We start from the raw sequence: 10,992 nt of genomic DNA, 5'->3' as shown, positions 1-10,992 counted from the left end.
TTGATTCATAAATAAGTATTTATTTTTATGACTTTAAAAGGATACAATACACTAAAAACTATTCAGTTTGGGTAAGAGGACGATGTTAAATACTTTTACACATCACGGCATACTGTTTTCTCAGTGCACTTTGCTTTATATATATTTTCACACACACACACGCATACACACACACACACAACACAGCAGAGATGTCTATTTCTTCTTGAACTTGCCTTCATTTTTGTTTTAAGTAAGACTGTTAAGGAAAATAACAAAGTGTAATGTAAACATTTGCTGATATACAAACTGGTAAAATAAAGGGTCGAAAACATGGCATCTAATGATTTCAAATCCCTACGTGAGGTGGTAAGTTGTACTTGACCTCAGAGCTTCCAAAACGCATGTTTTTATAGTCTTGCTTTTCCCCTTTTTAAATTGCATGGCACTTGCTACATTTACTGTGTTATCACGATGGTTCTGGAATCAATATAGAATAATAAAACATCTAATTCACCAGCTGCCAGCAGCCAAAGTCTCAGGTGCACACACCCACTGTAATCATGTCTAACAGGAATGCACATACAGTAACAGGAAGATCAGTATGCGTGAGCTCGGCCAAACACACCACACATGGACTTTAACGCCACGTAGCTCTTAAAAATTGGTCGAAGAGGTGTTCGTTGAGGAAGTGTTAATGACTGACTGCTTTGAATGGGGCGAAACATGAAGAAATTTAGATCAGCGGAAACGGTTTCCTCGTATGGACCTGTGTGCATCAAAAGAGGTTGTATTTGTTGAGCCTTTGTAATCCGTAGTTGGGTATTTATGAAGTAGAATTATAATGGGAGGTAGTACTTGAGAAATCCTATTGCAGACAATAGCTCACAGCTTCACGTGGAGACAGCACTTTAAAAGAGGAGAGAAACTCATTCACAGGTTTTGCAAGTATTGCTTTTTGTGCAACAAAAGAACACACTACACCTCAGCAAGAAGCCAGGGATCGGAAATACTCTGTTCATTCAGAGGGCAACATTTCAGCTGCCGTTATAAGCAGCTAATAAAAGCTTAAAGTAGTGCCAAAACTGGGCAAATGTAACACATTCAGCTCTCGTATCACTAACACACACACACAGCTTAGAACAGAAAAGCGATACTTGGCCTGTTCCTATGTAACACACAATAAAGATCACAGATTGTACAGACAAAAAGGTGAGATCATTAGTCAAACAGAAGAACTGCGAAATAGTGTGCATGTGTCAGATTTCGTGCGTGCATGCATTATGCATTGCAATAACCTTCATTTAAAATTGCCGGCCTTAAAAAAGTTAGGCCGTTTTTATACTTCATATATGGTAGACAACACAAACAAAGAAGCATTTACTGACCCTATGTCCCTATGAGCAGATGAACGTTTTCAACTACATGTTCCAAGACATAAAATAATCTTCAATGCAATATAAAATGCCTACGAAAATTTACAACACTGAAGTATTGAGGTACCAGACCAGCTTATACCAAACAACTGCACCATGTTATCTTTCAACACTTACATTTCACATAACAATGAAATAAAAATAAAAAAAACATCAAAATAGTTTCCGAGCTCGCTCTAAGAGAACTGTTACAACTGTTTCCAGGCTGAGAGCAAAACAAGAGAAATCCCAGTAACTGCAATTCTTACGTAACTCGCTCGGAGCGCAAGAGCAAAGCTGCGACAAAGCAGCGGAAAAGTCTTGGGGGTCGTCAGACAAACCAGTTATTTCATACCAAGTCTATCTGGTGTCTATCGGAGGTGTCCGTTCCTCGACTGGCTGTGCTGTCCGTAAAATACCTCTCATGATTGTCCAGGTACGACGGACGTTGTGGCAAAAGGAAGTAGTGCGTGGTGCTTGCTTTCCTGCCGTTCTCCATGACGGGCAGAATGCACGGGGAGCCTTCACTATTCTGCCGCTGCAGGCTGCGACTGACATATTTTGGGTCCGGGGCAAAGCTCTGTGTTGGGGGCATGATCCCGTTGAGGTACACTGGAAGGCTCTTTGGGCTCGGGGTGCGGGAACTCCCGCCGGATAAAGGTTCTCTGGGAGGTATTTTCGGAGGTCGGTCATCATCGCTGTTGGCTCCCGATGACACCTCGGCTGACCAGCGGCGGTAGTCTCCCGTCTTGATTGGTCGTGGTGGAATTGGAACTCTAGGAGGAACTTCTGGTTTATCCAGGCCTTGTGTGTGCCGGTGGTGACAGGAGAGCTGGAAGGAGGTGGGTTTGTTAAAGCAGCCAGCGGGGCCGGAATGAGAGCGCCGCAGCTTCCTTTGCGTACGTTCCTGCTGTCGGAGACAGTTTTGCTGCAGTTGCTGTTGGTGGTGGTGGTCACGGAGCTCCTGTTGCTTCTGCTGAGTTTCCTGCTCCTGCCTTGGCTTTTGCGGCTGTAGCTGTGGCTTCTGCTTGGCTGTTGGACCTTCAAAGTATGCATAGTTAATCCGTCCACAGCCCCTAATCTGTCCACAACTCCTCCGACTGGGCATTCCGTAGCGGAACGGAGAGAGTTTGGAGCAAGGTTCGGAAACTAGGCAGCGACTGTCATCTCCATTGAAGAACTCTACCTCACTGTCCGTAGCCGGATCCGGGGAAAGTTCCGCTGAGCCGGGAATTGGGGGAAGGGGTTTGGTGACTCGGCTGGGCGTCTGGGGTGGACTGATGCGGTCGGATATCGTTAAACTTTGAAAGCAGGGAACCACTTGGTCGTCTTTGGCAGGGCTGGACGGGAAAGGGTCCGTGTGCAAGGTGAGCTGGGAAGGTCTGGGCTTTTTGGGGGGCAAGGGCTGTCCTGCTGGGCTGTTTGGTGACTGAAGAGGAGTCTGCTGCTCTGTTTAAAAGGGAAGGTGGCAGAGAATGAGAACATAGCGATGTTTGAGACTGAAATGAATAAATAGTTATTTTATGCAAATTATGAACCCTAATTGTCCAATTGCACTTCACCTTGACGCTTATGACTTTCTCCAGCATTATTAAATACTATTAACATAACATTACAGTAAAGCGACTTGCATCCAAGATTTGTGCATTCCCTGGAAATCGAACCCTTGACCTTGGTGTTGCTAGCACCTTGTTCTACTGTTTAAGCTAAATACACTTTGATTCATTACATTTTAACTCATCTGATGTTTTCTTATCTCTCTCTCTCTCAATAGTATGTAATATATGTATAAGGAATTGTTAAATACCATTATTTACTCCCTCAAGTCACTTCAAAACCATATGCATTTTTGTCTGTCAATCTTCAAAAAGGAGGGGGGAAATGCAGCAAACACACCATAAAAGTATCACATACACTATTTCACTAAAGTGGCCTTTTGTGAGCAACTACTGCTGCTTTTAAATCAAAAATGGCTCCACAATATATAATGAATGTTGTAAAATAATTTTTTAAGGTGTGTTTTGGAGCTGTTTGGTGCTTTTGTCAATGGTCGCTCTGAATTATTGTCACTAAATGTAAAGAAAGATGCTTAAAAAGCCTCCTTTTGAGAAATTATTACACCAGGTTTGGAATGAAATGAGGCTGAGTAAATTGGAGAGAACGTTTCACAATAAGGAGATTTACATTGCTATGTTACTTACTTTCCGCTCCGGGGAATGATGGCAGCACCTGTTGCCGGGACTGAAGGTTATAATCCGTAGAAGAATCAATGGTGAAGTAAACGCTGTAGAATAAGAACATGAAAGCTAATCAGATGGTTCATTAACGTCATATGATCCATGTTGCACACAGGCCATTTCCTGTTTTTCTACACAGTTATGCAGTGCATGTCCAGGGTCTTGTAAAATGTCAAACACATGCATTTGTGCTTTTGGTGTTGCACTCACTTGTGTAGATCATGGTATTTCCAAGAGGGCTTAGCTCCGGCCATGCTATGCCAATGGCTGCCCCGCAGGAATAGGCTTTGTGCGGGGTAAACAGATCTCCTGGGCAGTCAAGCCTGCAGTGGACATGCTCCAGCTGCAGTCGGTTCGCATTCAGGCCAGGAAATGCTCCTCCCTCCAAGATGGCAGCTGCTGGCCTGTACCTGAAACACAGCCATGAGAGGACAAGAGCATGAATCTCTGGAATATCTCAAGTGTTTCTCAAACGCACTAAAGAAATTAAATGACGAACAAACACTGAAGTCCCCTGCTTCTCAAATTTTCTTTCTTACTGAGAAAAGAAACTCAGTCATTTCATATGTCTTTCTCATCTTTCAGAAGACACGTAACACGGAGTGAGATCATGATACAAACCCATAGGGGGGGGGAAACTAATGAGATATTTCTATTATCTCCGTCTCTCCAATACAGCAATTAGCTTGAATTGAGACTTTTCAAAAATTACTTAGGAATCTCACAAGTTGAGATTTCTGCTGAAACTGTAGAACACAAAGTATTAAACTCAACTCTGCAATCAACCGATCTCAATAAGAAAATTTTTTGCACTGAAATTGCTAGTAAATTTCACAATTATTGACAAAGAAGTGGCAAATAACACGGAATTAAATGTGAAATTTTGAAGGAGAAAGTCAAAAACAGTATTTTTTTGTAAAAAGTATTTTTGACAATAATCGGCCTTATTTACAATAAATTTTTACATTATCTTATTTGTGTAAATTTTAAATTTCTTCAAGGAATTTTAAGACAACTATCCAAGAAAAAGTTAAATACTTGAAAGAAATACCAGCAAGTGCTCCGGTAAGCTATGAAAGAGCAACCCTTGAGCAGTGAAATTTTATCTTTACCTCTATTATGACCATATGAATATTCAGTGCAATGATTTTGGTGTTGTTGTGGAAGAACTGAGACATTGTTCAGTTGTTTATGGAGCAGTGTGCCCTGAGCTATCAGCACACAATCCAATGCACCTCCTCCTTGCGACCCCTCACTTTGCAATACAATCAGCCATGTGCACGGGACTCCAGTCGCGCTCCTTCAGAAAAGAAGATTGAGCAACATTCTGCTGAGCTTCACAGCTTGTGGTATGACAAGCGCTCATTTTGACAGCACTAAACGACACTTATGCCCCCAAAGCCCTGAGGATAGAGCCAAACCGAATGCTCTCTTAGATGTTACACACAAACGAATCAGCACAAACCCCACCACAAGACTCAATCCTGTCATGTAGGATGCATTGACAGCATACAATTTATCACTTTGCTGCATTCGATGAAATACAGCTCTGCAATTTTGTCTGCAAGTATGACTCTCTGAGAGGATAGTGCAAATGCTAAACTCCGAGGAAGTGATCTAATGTCAAATTATATATGCAAATGAGTCTCAAATTTCCTGCCTTGGGAACACAACTTGTGTTTAAAGGAAATTTTATCTAGTGTTACCATTTGGTGTAACATTGCAGATGGTCTAAAGCAGTTGCTTCTAGAGTAGAATCCAGTAAAACGTTTTTTTTTTTTTTTCTCTCTTTGAGAAACCAGCTTTACACCCTGAGAACGTGAAGAGTGATGGACCTGGAGGCAAGGTTCATTCTGGTTTAGCTTACAAACACATATCATGCTGACAAGCTATCGAATCACTGACATTACAACGGTCTTCCTGAGATACAAACAACTCACATACCCAATTAAACTGCAATTAGCACTTTATAGAACATTTTATTGCAAGCAACATGCAGCAATGCATAAGCATGGGTTCAATACATTTCTGCAGAACTGAGTGGGATATGCAATAGGAGCATTCCCAGATTTCATAATAACCAGCGTGATCTGCAAAGTAAACTCTAGTCAAAGAAAGCACTGCAATACCATTTGATAAATGGGTATGTGATCAACCAGGTCAGTTGGTTCAACAGGGATGTGCATTTCTGTCTACAGTCTCTGATCCGGTTCATATATGCAAGCAGTTATGCATCCTGAAAGCTTTGGACCTTGGATACAGTCACTATGAGCACACAATGCAACCTGATCTGTGATAATGATCCCCACGGGACAAGCACTTCCTCACACAACAGGTGCAAGACGGACAGACTTCCTAGTGCATTCTCAATGCCTTCAGTAAGACAATGCCAATGTTTTTCAAAGACGTTTAAGTAAACAAAGCGTGGCAAATGTGCTCGTTGTGGCATAAACCCATGAAACATTCTATAAAAAAAAAACAACTTAAAATGAACATTTATGAATTATATCCTTTTCTACATTTTAAATCTCAGGAACCAAAATGGTACATTTGCAACTGTGCAAGAAAAACATCAGTGAATCTCACACAACCGGTCAAGATGTCACAATACAATCCAAAAATATTATTAAGACTGATAACTATATTCATTAATTCATCTTAAGTGCCACATACAAACATACTGCTAAATATTTATTACATTACAGTAAACATACCGTAAAGAGATATGATGCTTCTGCATTATCAAGTCACCTTTATTTTTATAGCACTTTATATATTGTTTCAAAGCAGCTTCTCAGTATTAGACAGGAATATCCATGATGCAAACTTATTAAATATGTCCAAGTTCACGAAGCTCTATTAAGACAATAGTGTCATTATGTCATTATTGGATTACAAATGTGCTTCATTGTGAAAGTGATGTAGTTAATAGTACTAGTTCTAAAAATAGGCTTGATTTCCTGCATGCAGAATATAATTTCTTAACTTTCTCATTCAAATGTTCTTGACAGCATGCAGTGGATCTATTGGAAAGACCTGGCGTACTGCATATGCACACTTCAAAAGCAGTTCTAGAGCACATCTAATGTATGCATACTCAGAATACAAACACTTACAAGTTTATACGATTTTAAGCCAAACTCATTCGGTCACAAAAAATCCAGTAGTCCAGTAGTAAAGTGTAAAGTCACTGTACGTGGCCTTAAAATGACGAAATATCTGCGTCCTGACAAACCACTGACATGACATTGTGAGAAGGTATGAAGGAGAGACAGTCGCGCGCGTTCACACCCCGCTCGTGTCACCTCCGCCGCGGTCTCCAAGCAACCATACCCGATCTACCTGTCCGCTTCCGCAACCTGGCGGGATGAGTCACTTAAACTCTATCACACCTGACGAAACACACCTCGCACATTTTTAAAGTAAAATAGACCGATGTTCCTCGAAATGAAGCGACATACGTCAACGTCACATATTATGACACTATCAGCTGACCATCATCATAATCATTAGTATTATTATTATATACCAAAATTCTATAATAAAAATTATTATTAAATATAAATAAAATAAATTACGTTTTAGAATTAAAACATACCTATATACGCTTCCCTCCAAAATTGACACACACACACACACTTCTTATCTGATGCCCTGTCACAGAATCTGATGTTATCTTTGCACACGTCACTGTCGTCATCAGCACACACACGCACACACACGCACATAGAGAGAGAGAGAGAGAGAGAGAGAGAGAGAGAGAGAGAGACCACAAACACAGACAATAGGATAAACGCAATTAAATTCACCTTAATCTCCTGACAGATTTCTAGGTGTCCGGCGTTAAAAATTCATAATGCCGCAATGACCCTGTTCGACCCGTTTGAAAGCTTCAGTTTAGCTCTACAGATGCGAAAGGACCATCATTACAGAGTTCGAGAGGTTCGTTAACAAATGGGTCTTCTGTGTGCGCGGTGCTTTAAATGCTTCACTGCAGGCAGAGGGACGCGCAAGCCCCGCCCCTTCCAGACGGGATTTAAAGACACAGTGCGCACATTATCTGTGAATGTCTCTGCATTATTGTTACCCTATGTGTTATGTATTTGTATCCTCTACATGTTTTCTATGAAAAAGCATATGAAATTTTATTTGGAAAAATAAGACAGCATACAAGGACACACCTGTTTTCATTGCGAATGTGGGAATTTATTAGACGTAATGGTTTTTATATGAAAGTGATGATTTATTTTTAACTTCAAAACACCACAAAACCTGCTGATTTCAAGTATATTTAAAGGAACCATGACAAATAATGAGGAGAAATGCCCTCATAATGGTTTGAAAGAAAGTAAGGCCCTTACAGAAATACAAATAAATATGCATTTCAAATTATAATTGTCGTCCATAGAGACAACAAATACGAATTTGAACATTTTGTCTCAAAAAATTATAATAATCACAAATATGATATTTTCACATACATGATGTAATAAAAATAGTAACAATAATATATGAAAAATAATGTAATTATATATTTCATATATTTTTTCAAATTCAATTTACATCCACTACTCCACTAGTTATCAAAAATGCATTTATATGAGGATACACAAGTACTTTCAGAATTTAGATTACTAGCCTCATACATCAAACTTTACAGTTTCTTTAGTATTTATATTCTGCAGGTTTATACAGAGTGGTTTGTTTAAATATCGCTTGTCTAATTTTATACAACATTTTATTCTTAAAAACACAGTCAACACATTTTATTTTTTATTTTTGATAGAAATTTTTGATTTATGAGTGATGTAATTCAGATTATTTACCTGAACATCTAGTGATTCTTTAAGTGTTCCCTGTATAGAAACATATTTTTTTTCCAAAGCAAAGTGCTATTAAAACTGAAATCCACCCTTTTCCTTTTTATTATGAAAACACAACAAACTGCTTATTTGGGGTTTATTTTAAGAGCCATGGTCAAACCTGTGCTATGTAAATATTAAATATATAACCATAATGAATGTAAAATGTGTCTTTAAGGAATACATCAAAGCAAACAATATTAGGCATCTGGAACCAGACAGACGGCTGACATGCATGAGAGTCTAGAGTCCTTATAGAGTCAAGAAGTATTTGAACAGACAGACCATACAAGGCTAAAAAACCTCAGTGAGAAGTGCAAATAGAGACAGTTTTAATGCACAAAATGAAAAAAAAATAAGTGCCCACAGTCCTGAATCCACACAGACAGTAAGACAGACAAAAGGTGGCTCCATTGCTGATAAGAAAGCACGCACAGCAAACACTGTGATGTTTTACTGCTGCATTACATTTACCAACCTGTCGAGTGCTGGAGCCCATATTGTCTGCAAGCTAGATGGATATGGGTGATGCTTCTTCTTTATGATCTCTGCGGGGATGGATAACAGCTGCTGTGTATCATATATAATATACCTCTGATTCAGTCTTATCCAGATGCCCATGTGCATGTGAGATGAAGAGATATCATCCCAGTGATTGTGCACGTTTACAGTAGATTTCTGTCAGAGAGCAGAAAAAACAGAAAGCAAAATGCAAATAATAAAATGCAACTAACCATGTATCACGTGTCATATAATCATGCATAATTATGATGTCAAAGTCTGTGTCCAATCAAACTTTTGTATTTTGGTGCAGATTCATCTGCCACTTACACAACATGGACAAGTTAAGTGACTTGCTCTCATCCACACACACACAGGAAAAAAAGAATACTCTACCGAAGTTAGAGAGGCCAACATGGACAAGTGGCATGCCCTCATTCTCAAAAAAAAATTTTTTTAATGTTTTTTCTTCTTTGTATATATATATATATATATATATATATATATATATATATATATATATATATATTATATATATATATATATTATATATATTATTAGTATTTATTTATTTATTTATTTTTATGAGTAATCTATTAATATTAGTGGAAGAATGTTTGTTCATATCGTTGAGAGAAGCTTGGCAGAATGTTAACCAAAGTTCTGAGAACATTCCCTGTTAGCTGGGTTAAAAAAAAATAAAAAAAATAAAAACCTTTAAGAAGAATACCTGAAATGAAAGAAATGCAGATACATTAAGCTAGAATAAGAACAAACATGCATGCTACAATGTTATATTTAACAATGTTTTATTTTTATTTTTTTCTGCCACTACACTGATTTAGACTCTATGAGCCCACTAACAGATCCCACAAATAATTAAAAGTATTAAATTAAATCTGGTCACTCACTCCATGCCATAAGACCATTGTAACTTGCATATAAGGCGAAGCTTTACATATCAAACACAATGCCACACACACACACACACACACACACACACACACACACAAAAAACTCCAAGTGCTTAAACAAACAGAAGGGCAGGAATGCAGCAGGAACAAAATGTGCTTGTGCTACGGTGTTGCGAATCTCCATGTCTGGCCTTGGCCCACAAACCCAACAGGCTTATCATACGATATTTGCCTATGGATGAGCCGACTCACTTTAATCCCCTAATAATTTCAGGAACATTCTACACATTCCAGCAGGCCAGTTGTGGCCATGGAAGAGAACTAAATGCTGATTTTTCACATTGTACTAGTGGCAATTCACACATAGGTGAACATGCATGCATGTGCACTGAGTTTGTGTGTAAATTTATATGTAATTTTGATAGTAACTGTCATGCAACAGCATGCATATATCCATTTACAAGGATTCCTACAGGATGCATTATCATTTAAATAAAAGTCTGTTTCTTCGTCATTCAGTGTACCTCACTTTGCAATCAGGTGTGGAGACAGAACTTAACTGATCTGAGCTCAGATTGCCTTGTGTTGATAGAAACACGGCCATGAACTTTCTTCCGTTGCCAGATCCCTCCCAACTCCCGCTTCTGGTACACACACACACACACACACACATAGACATTCAACTACTCAACTGTTGAAATGATGTCATCGGACGCACACATAGGAAGTGCCTTATAAAGTCAGGCCGTCATGCACCTTTGGAGCAGAAAGGGTCACTTAACCAGGCTTGAAGGAACACCTGCTTGAAATGTTTAAACAATAACACCGCAGTAGGGTTGAATACACATAAGGAACACCAATCTGGATTTAAAATATTTTAAAGGCAAACCATGGCAAAAACATGTTGAAGTTTGGTGAAGCTGAAATAAGGTTAATTTTATAGACTGTGATTTTTCTCTCATACAGCAACACATTTTTGAAAGAAACAGGATAATTAGTGAAAAAAAGAGATAATTTTTGAATTTATTGTAAATAAATGAAAAACTTTATGTAAAATGTGACATAGTTGAAAGGAAACAAAACC

The 10,992-nt window shown here is 38.8% G+C and overlaps 1 pseudogene; it reads right to left on the bottom strand.

Annotated features, from left to right (window-relative positions):
- On the bottom strand, window positions 1-7,596 carry LOC113074941 (ERBB receptor feedback inhibitor 1-like; annotated as a pseudogene).
- Window positions 7,597-10,992: the final 3,396 nt, after the last annotated feature.

The sequence above is a fragment of the Carassius auratus genome, unplaced genomic scaffold, assembly GCF_003368295.1.
Source record: "Carassius auratus strain Wakin unplaced genomic scaffold, ASM336829v1 scaf_tig00015813, whole genome shotgun sequence".
Taxonomy (NCBI): Eukaryota; Metazoa; Chordata; class Actinopteri; order Cypriniformes; family Cyprinidae; genus Carassius; species Carassius auratus.
This window is presented reverse-complemented; position numbering and strand designations above follow the sequence as displayed.